The sequence below is a fragment of the Limanda limanda genome, chromosome 12, assembly GCF_963576545.1.
Source record: "Limanda limanda chromosome 12, fLimLim1.1, whole genome shotgun sequence".
In the NCBI taxonomy this organism is placed as follows: Eukaryota; Metazoa; Chordata; class Actinopteri; order Pleuronectiformes; family Pleuronectidae; genus Limanda; species Limanda limanda.
Genome location: NC_083647.1, coordinates 10,854,880 through 10,867,381, shown reverse-complemented (window position 1 = coordinate 10,867,381; position 12,502 = coordinate 10,854,880). Strand labels below are relative to the sequence as shown.

General features: G+C 39.3%; 1 protein-coding gene across 1 annotated transcript in view; it reads right to left on the bottom strand.

Moving 5' to 3' along the window:
* zdhhc14 (zinc finger DHHC-type palmitoyltransferase 14) overlaps nt 1-12,502 on the bottom strand; it is a 59,875-nt gene that overhangs the window by 26,512 nt on the left and 20,861 nt on the right. The window lies entirely within an intron of this gene.

Genomic DNA, 12,502 nt, shown 5'->3' with positions numbered 1-12,502 from the left:
TAGACGTGGCCTTCTCAGTCTAGTGTGAACAAAAGGTTTCTCAACAGGGGCCAATTAAGTCTTCTGCAGCAGGGAGCTTCAAAGGCTAATAGGTGTGACCTGCAGAGACAGGAGATCTCTGAGAAACTCACAGGGTCTGGAACAAGATGCGTTTAGCATCTTGTTCAAACTTCAAAGAGACCGCCAGAGACCAATGTCTGGTCTTCCTGTAAACGACATGGAGAGAAGCTGATTGGACAAATGTATTTTACTGTGGAGAGGAGGGATCTGATTGTATAAATGGAGTGTACTTTTGAGAGCTCATCGCCATTGCCCTCATATCTGTCACCGTGATGTTTGAGCTCTGTGCCATTGAGGTCAAGTCTGTTGTCGTGACTTGACCTTTGTAAACCGTCCGCAGACGGTTTGAATTAAACATCCAGAATTGATAATTGCTTGTTGTGTCATGATATGTAATAATTTTTCCATTACATTTGGCTGTTGTTGGCAGTGACATCCACGTGAGCGACTCTGGCTCTCGGTGCTGAGGGTAGGTAATTGCGCCGGGGCAGTACGTTTGGAACTAAACCTTTATTATTTCAGTGGGCCTGATGTTCTGAGAATCCGGAGTGCTCACTGAGGTGGGCTAAAGAACCGACTGGGACAGGCAAGCAGTTTCATTCTGGTAAAGTATAATTCTTGTTTTTAGATCTTTTAAGGAAAAAGGTCCAAAGAAATTCACTCATTCAGGGAAGTGAGTTACAGACGTGTATATACTGAGGAGGTCTTAGAGACCGGTATAGGATTCACAATAAGCTTAATAGGTTAAGATTCTTTTCAAAAAAAGATCAAAATGTTAAACAGGGTTTAGCGAAAGAGTTTAATGCTAAATTACTTTAATATTGGGCGCTGCGGCATGCTCATAGTTATTGTAAACAAGCAGAAGAGTAGAATATAAATATATCATAGTATTATTATTTTGAAATGGAGGAAAAGCTGTGACAGAGAGACCTAGGCCAGGTCTGTATCGTCTCAGCATAGCTATCTGTTGAAAAATCTGATAAATTCCCATACATTTTATACCTGCATGTGTCTTGTTTAAGAGAAATGTGAAATTAAGTTTTCTCTAAGGCGATTTGATTCATGCAGAGTTTTAGAATTGTATTGGAGGAATTAAAATTAAAACTTAGTAATTACAAGAGGTGATTACAGTGGCAATATTATAACTGAAGGGGTTTTTCTCATTGTCTCTTAAAAAGTGTTTTGAAGGTGAAAGGTTACTATCAACGTTACACAAATGTTGATGATTTGATACAAGTAACATGCATGATTTGATGAGACTAATCTGAGAATTACAGCTGAAAAAGAAAAAGTGAGGAGTGAGTGAGAGAGGATTTCTTGGAATTCTCAACACTGGAATAAGGTGAGTATAATTTCAATCATATTTGGGATATATGTGTAAGTTTTAAAGGCTTATTTCAAAAGAAAAAGAAAAAGATTCAGATCAATCTTAAAACGAATTTGAAAATAGACGTTTTTTAAGAAATAGGAAAATAATTGGCTTTAGAAATTAATTCTGAAACATTAGGGTCTTTTCCATATCAGTAGAACTTAAATTCCCAAAAGATTCGTATTCTACTGAATAAATCAGAGTTTAAATTGATAAACAACCATTACAGAGATGAATTTACCACAGATTTCTTCTCCTACAGTTCAAGATATGGTTCTGAAGTATGGTCATTATAGTGTTACACAGTTTGGCTTGTGGGTAAAAAACTATGATTTTCCAAACACAGGGAACATAACTTTAAATCAGTTGAAGCAACTTAAGATCAAATTGCTCATTGAACAAGAACGAAGCAAAGAAGCAACAAGAGGGAGAGATGTGGAGCTATTTGTGCCAGACTGGAGAGCATTTGAGTGTTGGTTGACTGAAGTCAACATAAGAGACAGTATACAGAAGGAAGTAACCGAAATAATCTCCAGGTATCAGTCTCTCCAAATAGGTTCTGATCTGGATACATTTCCACTGAGAGGGAGATCGTTGCAGACAGAGCAGGCGTCGGCCTCAAACGTCCCAATCGACACTTCCAGAATTCAGCTTTGTTGTGGAGGTGAAGGTGAGCAGGCTTTCAGTTTCCACCATTTTGCATGTGGAAGATGTGCTAATTTTACAGGGACGCTGAAAGCTGCACAGCGAAATGCTTGGAAAAGCCAAGCCCGCGGACGTGGGAGAGAGAGAGGACGTGGGAGAGATGGAACTTGTTTCATATGCGCTGAAGCAGGACACTGGGCAAGAAATTGCCCTGAGAATCCACACAACAGTGTTACTGACCAGCAGTTGAGCTGGGAACAGTAGAAAATGCCATCAAGAGCAGACCATGATGGAGAGAGAGAAGTTCAACAAAACTTCATATAAGTAAGAACACAGCTGCAGACACCATGTGAATTAATGTTACACATAAAGCATATGGTTAACATTATTATAGTTAAATTAGAAATCAATAAAACTAATTGCTAAAAACACACAAATTAAATCTATTTTTAGGTTCAGGAACTAAAAGCACCAGTAAATATGTGTGAATAGTGTGATATTACTTTTAGAATGAATGTTATATAGCTCATAATGATAGAAAAACATATGCAAAAGTTGTAGATAGATCCATTTTTATCATTGGGGTTTAATAATGTGGTTAGAGGCTAAATGCAAGACAAACATTTATCTCTGTTGTCACTTTACTGCTGGGTAAAATTTAGGGGGAAGATAGAATAGTATGCTAAATTTTAAAACAGCAGGGCAGTAGTGGAAGACAGAGTTGAATAACATCTGCATTTATTTAAACGAGAAAGGGGGATCTGACACAAGCGTATCAATGGATGATCCGAGACAAATTTCTCACCTCTAAATTAACATCCTCTTGCAAAGAGCAAGGGGAGAGATCAAATTAGAGCACAAATGGTATTTACTTAGATTTATCTAAACACTTGGTAAGACAAATTTAGTTTAAAAGGTTATATAGTAAGTAAATTAAGGATAAAATAAGTTTGGTTGCATTTAGAATAAGTAAATACGGTGTTGTCTCAGTAGTTTTTGATAGATACATTGGCTATAAGAAAAGAAAATACATTTAATCAAATTAAAAGATTTTAAAAGGAAGGTTTAAAGTTAATCGCAAACGATTTTCTTTCATGCTAAATCACATTGGGGTTTCTGAACACATTTCTGCATGAAAATGTATTTTCTTTGATGTAATTGAATGACATTTTTAGTTTTGTTGTAAACATTATTGATTTTTCTGAGTTGATAACAGGTACTATCATGTTTGTGAAACGGACACATATATGATTTTGGTCTGATCAGAAGAGCAGACGCAATAGAAAAGAATATCTGAAATCTTCTTGTGGAATATGAGTAATCTTTTGTTTAAACAGAAAAACTTTTTCCTTTAGGGGAAAAGCAACAGATGCAAAGTTTCAAGCAAGTCTCAGAGCAATGGCAGCTTCTGAGAGAACAGAGTAATGTGATATGTGTGATACTTTGAAATAAGACTCTACTAGTGTCATATGCTGTAACAATGATATTTGCTTGAGAAAATAACATTCACTTTTCAACAGCTAGGAGGTTCAGCTATGATACAGTATTGTTTTGGATGATAGACATTACTATTTACAAATAGAAAGTTTTTAACTAGGAAACTCTTAACTTTATCAGTAGAGCAGATTTAAATGGTTAACAGCTGATTACTGTGAAACTGAAGTGTTTGATGACAGGTTTTCAGCATCACAGTGTGATAACGAATGACAGAGGGGTTTTACGACTCTGTTTGAAACAAAGGAAAACCGTCCCCATCATTACATGCATGGACCAAAGAGATGCAAATATGCTAGTGGCGAGAGTGTCAAGATTTACACTGATAGCTTGTTTGCATGGGGGTTCTGCATGTGATTTGGGCTGAAGAAGAAATTCATGAGATTGACTTCACACCATTGTCTTGCCTTGACTGTGTTACTGGTTGCAAACAGTATGCAGTCTGTAGAGGACATGGAAGGCATTTGAATGATTCTTAACACTGACATTTAATGTGGGTTACAGGAGCGGTTAGCAAGACTACATCGAACTAAATTTTTTTTAGAATGCAGATTTGGGTTTATTAGTTTAGGAATTAAGTAGTCTTGATAGACTGTGTTTTGTTTGGTGGTCGATGGACTTTTGATGTGGGATATGGATGATTTTGTTCAACCTGTGTATGTTTTCTCATTAGGTTGGATTGACACATGACTGGAGTCAGTGTGTCAAGAGAGAGGAGTAACATATGCTGGATATAGATGAATTGGGTTATTGGGTGTACACAAGAAACACTCTAAATAATATTCAATAAAACTTTTTTAACGGAGTTATGTAATTTGAGTTACAAATAAAATAGAGACATCCAGATTCTACAAGATTGACATCCACCTCAAAACAAACGGTTTAATCATTTATAGAGAGGTTTAATAAAGATTAAGTTAAATAAAGTAGGTTAGGGAAATAAATAAATACTGTTTTGTTTTATGACATGATTTCTATGCAAGCAGAAGTGTTTCCCAAACATCTAAACAGGATTCTCCAGCGGTGAAACAGATACTGTTCGGAGAACTCATTCCATGATGGAAGATTTCAAAAGGATGTCCGCTGACAAGGGTAACATATTCATAAGTATAGCATTATGGATACTGGTGAGTATGAGTATCAACACAAGGCAACATCATGCCACATCCCACCAGGGATGGGATAGTGGAGAGAGAAGGAAGTAAAAAAACAAACATAACAAACACATTGAAAAACACATTGAAAAACAAACTGGTAGATATTTTTTTAAACTGTTTCCTGTACTCTTTAAAATCCACAGGCAGACGAGGAGATTCTATCTAAATCCATGGAGAGAGGACTGCGTGACCTGAAACCAGGAGACTGGATTGTGCTTAAGGACGTGCGGATGGAAGAAGAGACGACGTCGATGGAACGAGTGCAAGCCAAATGCCTCTCAACACAGATGACAGGAAGGTCGCAGAGGTCAACCTGGAGATGAGGGCCAACGCAGGAGGATTTCCAGAGCCAGGGGTGGATCTACAGGACGGGAAGTGCTTTGTGCCAGTGTGTGAGCTTCAGTCTGAAATTTTTAGGTGTTGCAAGGAGAGGCAACACATTTGAAGAGCTACACGCTGAACACAACCGCACCAACAGGAGATCAGCAACACATGATTATACGACTGAGAAGCATTCAAGGGAAAAGAGATGGTTTCCCTGCTCACGAATGCTTGGCAGGAACAACATCAAATTTCTGATCATCAAAGTCAGAGCATACAAGATGTCTCTGAAACAAGATGTTCTTCAACGAGGAGGTGTTCGACACACGATCAGGACGAAGTGTGGCACCAATACAGTGAACATTTTGATAATATGATGATCATCATGTTAATAATTGTAAAATACGTTATTGAAGTTTGTAGAAACTGATCATTTTCAATTGTGTAACTCTGTTGTATTGTTTTTGCACTAAGACTAGTGTTACTTCTTTAATTCACATATCCTGGAAAATTCCCAATCTAAATGATGAGATGTTATAAAGATGTTGATCCCAGATGGATAAAAAAGGGAGGAATTGTGATGGGAATTTTGTATTTAGACATGTTCAAATGTAACAGATTACATTTATATAGAAAGAAGTTTACTGAAAGATGTATTTCTGTGTTTAAGACTCATAGTCAGAGTTTAGCTCAAGTTAACACTATGCATAATACTCTTGAAGGGCCTTATAGACGTGGCCTTCTCAGTCTAGTGTGAACAAAAGGTTTCTCAACAGGGGCCAATTAAGTCTTCTGCAGCAGGGAGCTTCAAAGGCTAATAGGTGTGACCTGCAGAGACAGGAGATCTCTGAGAAACTCACAGGGTCTGGAACAAGATGCGTTTAGCATCTTGTTCAAACTTCAAAGAGACCGCCAGAGACCAATGTCTGGTCTTCCTGTAAACGACATGGAGAGAAGCTGATTGGACAAATGTATTTTACTGTGGAGAGGAGGGATCTGATTGTATAAATGGAGTGTACTTTTGAGAGCTCATCGCCATTGCCCTCATATCTGTCACCGTGATGTTTGAGCTCTGTGCCATTGAGGTCAAGTCTGTTGTCGTGACTTGACCTTTGTAAACCGTCCGCAGACGGTTTGAATTAAACATCCAGAATTGATAATTGCTTGTTGTGTCATGATATGTAATAATTTTTCCATTACACTACCGGTCACTAATGGCTATGAAATTGAAATGTGTAATACAGACTTGCTAGAATATAAGTCATGCTGCCACCAATCATACAGATTTAATTCTGGAACCATTATTTCTTTACTAAAAGGACATTTCGTTTGTAAAATCATACGGGGGGAAAAAATTGATTTTTCACTACAACCTACAAACCTCATTATTTTTTACTTATAAATCTTTTGCATGAGCTCAACAGACTTTCATTAAAAACAACCTTTTGTGCAGGCGATAAAACACCACTTACTGCTTCCTACTCCTGAATGAAATGTATTAAAAAGCTGTTGCACTTCCTAAAATTGTGACACAGGTCAGGTAATCTTAAAAACAGTCTGGAATTTAACATTTGCTTAACACCACGATCCACCGATAATACCAAAAAAAAAGATAATGGTGACAAAAGGCTCTGGATGGCTCTTGTGGAGGAAGACCGCAGTGATGACAGGCTAAACGGTGAGGATAGGAGTGATGATAGTGATTTTCAAGCAATAAAAAGGTAGAGCCTGTATCCTATTATGGCTCAGCTCGCTTTGAGCACTCTTACGCACGTTGAGAGAAGATTGTGTGTGTGTGTGTAGGAAGATAATTTTGAGATCATTTAAAGCAGAGGCCCCTTGCAATGTAAATTTGGTGGTATGTGTGTTGGGGGGATGGATTGTGTGGGTGTTTGACATTTCAAAAGGAGGGCGGAGAAAACGCAGCGAGTCCTGTTCTGCAGAGTTCCTCTCTCTCGTGATCAGTGACTACGATGCTTTTTTCCTCTCTCCCCTCATCTCACTGTTCCTGTGCCCTTTGACATCCACTGAGAACCTTTTCCCGCAGACATCCCTCTGTTTAGTCATAGTGCAATAAAGTTTATACCAACATTAAATGCTGTCAAGTGAAATAAAAGTTCTCAGAGAACCAACTGTTCTTCTGCAGCATCAGATGATACATTTTCCAGCTAATTCTGGGACCTATCAAATAGTGCTAGTAGGTAGACAGCTGCTGTGTGGAGGAAAATCTTAATTTCACGCCGCTAGTGGCACATTTTTGGGGATTGCTACTATATTTTACAACTCAACAAAAACAGCAACAGATATTGTCCAAAAACTGGGGGCAAACTGACTGCAAAGCCACTCCCTTAGCTATTTATAATACTTCTAGAACCATGTGAAATTGAGAGCATGAATTGTAGACAATCACAGCAAGTAGCAAAATAATTTTATATTGAAAGTTACTGTATATATTAAAACATTTTTGCAAAGATAATACTATTTGACCATCCCATGTTGGAAAACAATAGTATAAATGGTAAATGGTTTTGTATTTATGTAGCGCTTTTCTAGTCTTGGTGACCACTCGCTTTACAGTACAGTTTTTACATTCACCCATACATACAGTGCATCTAATCGCAGCACTTTATTATTCTGTTGGGGGCCATTCAGGGTTCAGCAGCTTGCCCAAAGACACTTCGGCATGCAGATGGGTCAGACTGGTGATCGAACCTCCGACCTTCAGGTTGGAGGACGACCACTCTGCCCCTCAGCCACAGCCGCCCAAATACTACCATATATGATTAAATATGTAAATAATATTCTGAGGTTGACAAAAACCTAACAAAGTAAAGCCAAAAGAATACCACCACGATCTAAATCAAGGGGAAGGGGATGGTGAGATGAGGGGTATTCAGCTGCAACATGCAATTTCACAACTAGATGTCAATAAATTCTACACACTGAACCTTTAAACTGATATCTGGATTTAATATAAAGGATGGTGGTGTTTTTGACTTAGACAAACCATAAAGCGAGAAAAAAACTGACGATAAAATCGTTTTAGTTTGAATTACTTTACTGGTTGTTCAGATTGAACTTTTCCAACAGACCACAGACAAACTGCTAAGCCACAACATTAAAACCTGTAAGCAAGATTTAATGTAGTGGTGGATTGGTATGTTGCACACATTTGTTGTTGTAGTTGAAGTCCATCAAAAAAAAGCAGTTTACATAATTTACATGAAGATAAGGTAATATGTTCATGCGGAGACAACCAAATCAGCCCAGCTAGTCTGACTCTAAACACATTTCTATACAGCTCCCTGCAAATCAAGTCTTCCACCAGCCCATCAACATTCGCTACACTTGTTCACAGATGTGTGCAGTAAAGCACAGGGTGAGCTAGGGTGCCTGGCTTTTCTGCTGAGCAAGGCCATTTGTACACTGAGCCATCGTGGCAGCCACAGCTTAGCTTTAAACCAGTGTGGAGCAGGAGAGCCCACAGAGGGATGGGTCAGGCCCGAGCTCGCCAAGCTACAAAACAGGGCCAGGTAGACTGGGAAGTGTCCGTATCCTCACACACCTTCAGGCACAAAGTTAAATGAGGGTTCAATGTCAGCCAAATGCGTTGCCTGGTGAGGTATGAAGGGAAACTAATTGCTATCCAACTGTGTATGTGGAGGAGTGAAAACTGGAGCCTTTACCTTCACAGATGGAAGAGTGCACTGAAATAAAATGATGATGACCGGCTTACAGTACTGACCTCAGCCTGACTTCCAGCCTGACAGTTAAAATGATATTCAGCAGACGGCTATAAGGAAGTGATGAATATAAATGCAACACCAATCCTGACCTCATTTACAAAGGATATGGAATCTTAATGTCAATGTGAAGGGATGTGATTCTATAAAATGAGGTCTTCTGTACTCAAAAAAGATAAGGTATGCTCTCAATTATCTGTTTGACTAACCAACAGAATTTCGACCGATAATCAGTTTAGCTTAATATGAGCCATGTACAAAAGCTTACCATGTCACATCTCCGGCCAAACATTTTTAAAACTGAATTGCATCAAGATGAAGTGTTTGCATGAGAGAGAGCGAGAGAGCGAGAGAGACCACTCCACCATCCACCGACTATCATTTCTTTATCTCCGTCTTTGTCATGTCCCTGTCATTGTAAGCCTGGGGACTAGCCGAGTATAAAGGAAGACTGACAACAAAAGAAGGAATATAAAAGAAAGTTATTTTACCTCAGGCACCTTCCAGAATATAAAATGACTCTTTATAGCACACACAATAAAAATGAAATTAATGGTGCTTTATGTGGTGGTGTATGTGGATAAACCTGCAACTATGTTAGACAACACTGTACTGGATGGTCAGTGGAAAAGCTTCAATTCAGCAAAACAAAGATACTGATTCATACTTCAAAAACTTGTACCTTTTAACTGTCCATGGGGAATAAAACACATTCTCATGGACATGAACACAGCTCTGCTAGTTTTCCTCAATCTAGTCTCCATCTCATGCCTTCTATGATACCTACTTCTAAGTAAGGATGCCAAGGAGACTTGGGACATCACTACTACAGTGGACATTTAAAAAAAATGGGTGTCAATTAGATATTTGTGGTGTGGCAACCGCACTATTGTGGTGAACTTGAAGGTGAGTGCTTAGATTAGACACGTTACCTCCAGAGGATGCCATTTTCATCAAACAAAGTTCGCTAGCATTCAGGTTAAATCTGAAATACAGCCAATTGGCATTTTTGCTTTTGTCTTTGACACCTCTGCTCCGCTGCTGCCCATAAGAGCCTGACCAATTTATCAGCCGACATAAGCGTCACACATACCTCACACGTATCTGTGCTAATGCTAACATGCAGTGTTATGAAAATTTAGATTTTACATTATTATAATAATGGCAAGGCTCTACTGCACAGAGCAGAAAACTATGGCATTGTGGTGTCTGACTAATTATTGATGGTATTTTACAATCTGTCATTTTGATTTGCTACCATTGATTAAGGAATATTAACTAAAATGTAACATTGACAACACTGGCAACTATATTTAGGGCCCTATGATTTCCGCGATAACGAAAACGCGGACGGAATCACGGAATCGGACAATAAAAACGGAATCTACTGTTAACACGGAATGCAGCGGAATTCGCCATTATTTTGGTGAAATTCAGTTTCGAGAGAAAGGGAAACAATACAGGTGACATTAACCTCACTGAATGTTTAGCAGTCACTCCCAAAACAATGCTAAAAACACCCGGTCCACCACTCCAGCCTAGTTAGCGGGGATGTAAACAATAGGTCCCGCCCCCGCTCCTAACAAGAAGTTGAAGCGCCCGCGGCTGACCGCGGAAATGCCTAAAACTTCCAAAAAGCTTAATAATTCGGTTTTAACCCCAAAATTCAGAGCGGAACAATACCCGAAACAATTTTATCACTCAGGTAATCAGCTGTTTTGCCGAGTATGCCAACATACTATTGATTGGAAAAGAAAAGATACGTGCGATGACCACTTGAAGTCAAAAATCCATCTAAAAACATTGAAAGCCGTAGCCAGGGCACGGCCCTACAAACCACAATTACGTCTACAATCAGCTCAGCAGATTCAAGAGTGGAGTTTATTGAGGACTTTGTGGCTGTGTGCGCCGCATCTGACATCCCCCTTGAGAAGCTAAAAAAGTTACGCCCGTTTCTAGTCAAACACTGTAAACACGGAGGAGCGCTCCCCCAAAATGCCAGCAGCCTCCGCCAGACTCACCTGCCTCGAGTGTTTGATCACATGACTGCCGTTTTAAAGCAGATCAGGGGGAAGAAGTTCGCTGTGGTTGTGGATGAAACAACGGATGCACGGGATTGTAGCGTCCTAAACATAGTCATTGGTGAGTTATGATTTGTTAAAATGAAGGACAGGTTATAAGCACTTTTTATTGTTACAAAAAGGGTCCTCAAGTCCTCAGTTATGCATTTTTTACACTTTAAGGACACTGTGAAAAGTTTATAAGCACTTTATTATTTATGTAATGTTCTTATTTGAAGCACTGAAAACAGTGCAATGTTGTGATGTTTTAATAAATGTATTCGTTCGCACTTATTTGACACTCGTTCTGATGATTTAAATAGCTTAAAGTGTAAAAACGGAATTCATGAAAATGAAAACGGAAAAAACGGAATTTGGAAAAAAACAAAACGGAATTTGGAAAAAAACAAAACGGATTTCATAGGGCCCTATATATTTCCAAGCCTTTTTTTCCTCTATCAGTGTCATGTTGAACTGTGTTTAACTCCCCTGCGGACCTGCCCCTTTCTGTCAGTCATAATGAGGGAGGATAGACCGAGGTCCATGTGCCAGCAATCCACAAATGCAGAAGTTGAGATGTCAAAAGGCTCAGTAATAGAGCCTCTTTCCACTGGCTGCACACCTATTACTTATTATACAGCCAATAACAAGGCAGTCAGACAGGAATGCGATCTCAGGTGGTTTGCTTCAGTGAGAGGGGAGAGAGGAGGCGATTCACAGCAGTAGCACCAGCATGATTTATAGTTGGGCTGTCATTCAAACCAAGGTATTTATCATTCTTTACTGTAACAGGAAAGACATTACAACATCTGCACCAAAATGTCATGAGTTGTTTCTTTAGCCTTCCACCAAGTTTCAGGACAATTGGTTTAGAAGTTTTTGCGTAATCCTGCTAAAAAAACAAACAACCAACCAACAAACAAAGATGTGTGAAAACACGACCTACATGGCGAAATTAATATAATTAGACCAGACAAAGACCAAACGAATGTTCACAATGTTTGGTTTGTAGGAAGGGCCCTGGTACCCCCACAACACCCATGCTTCCTGCCAGGCTGCCATAATCTGAACATGAAAATAAAAAGATTTGAAACTCAAAGGGTGCTCTGAGAGCACATACTTCTGCCAAGGCTAATGTCCTATCTGGCATTGTCAAAGCAGGGTTTCCTTAGACTGTGGCGGCCTACTCTATTCTTATTTGTCCTGCCACAGTTTCATGATGAACCCCAACAAATGTATATACCTCTTCTCATAATGACATAGGAGATCTCTAACTTGGTGTTCTGCTTCAACGCTGCATGTTCAGCTGTGCACAGCTCAATTTCCAGCGCTATTTAGCACATACTCACTTGTGGCATCATCCATAAAGGAGTTACCATCCAAACAGACAACCAGTTTCAGCTGCAGTTGTGCGGTACCGCAACTGGCAATGCATTTCTCTGTCTTGCACAAGAGCTTCTCTTTCACTCTTTACTCTGAGTATCCGACACTCGAAATGAGTGATGAATGAATGTGGAATGAATTAATTATGTGCAAAATGCTGCAGAGTTAAAGGGTGAATTCCTTGATTCACCCTTTAATTCGGATCCGCACCAACATTTGATGGGGTCTCTCCTGACCCAATCCGGATCCCTCCCCCAAGTTTAGTGGTAA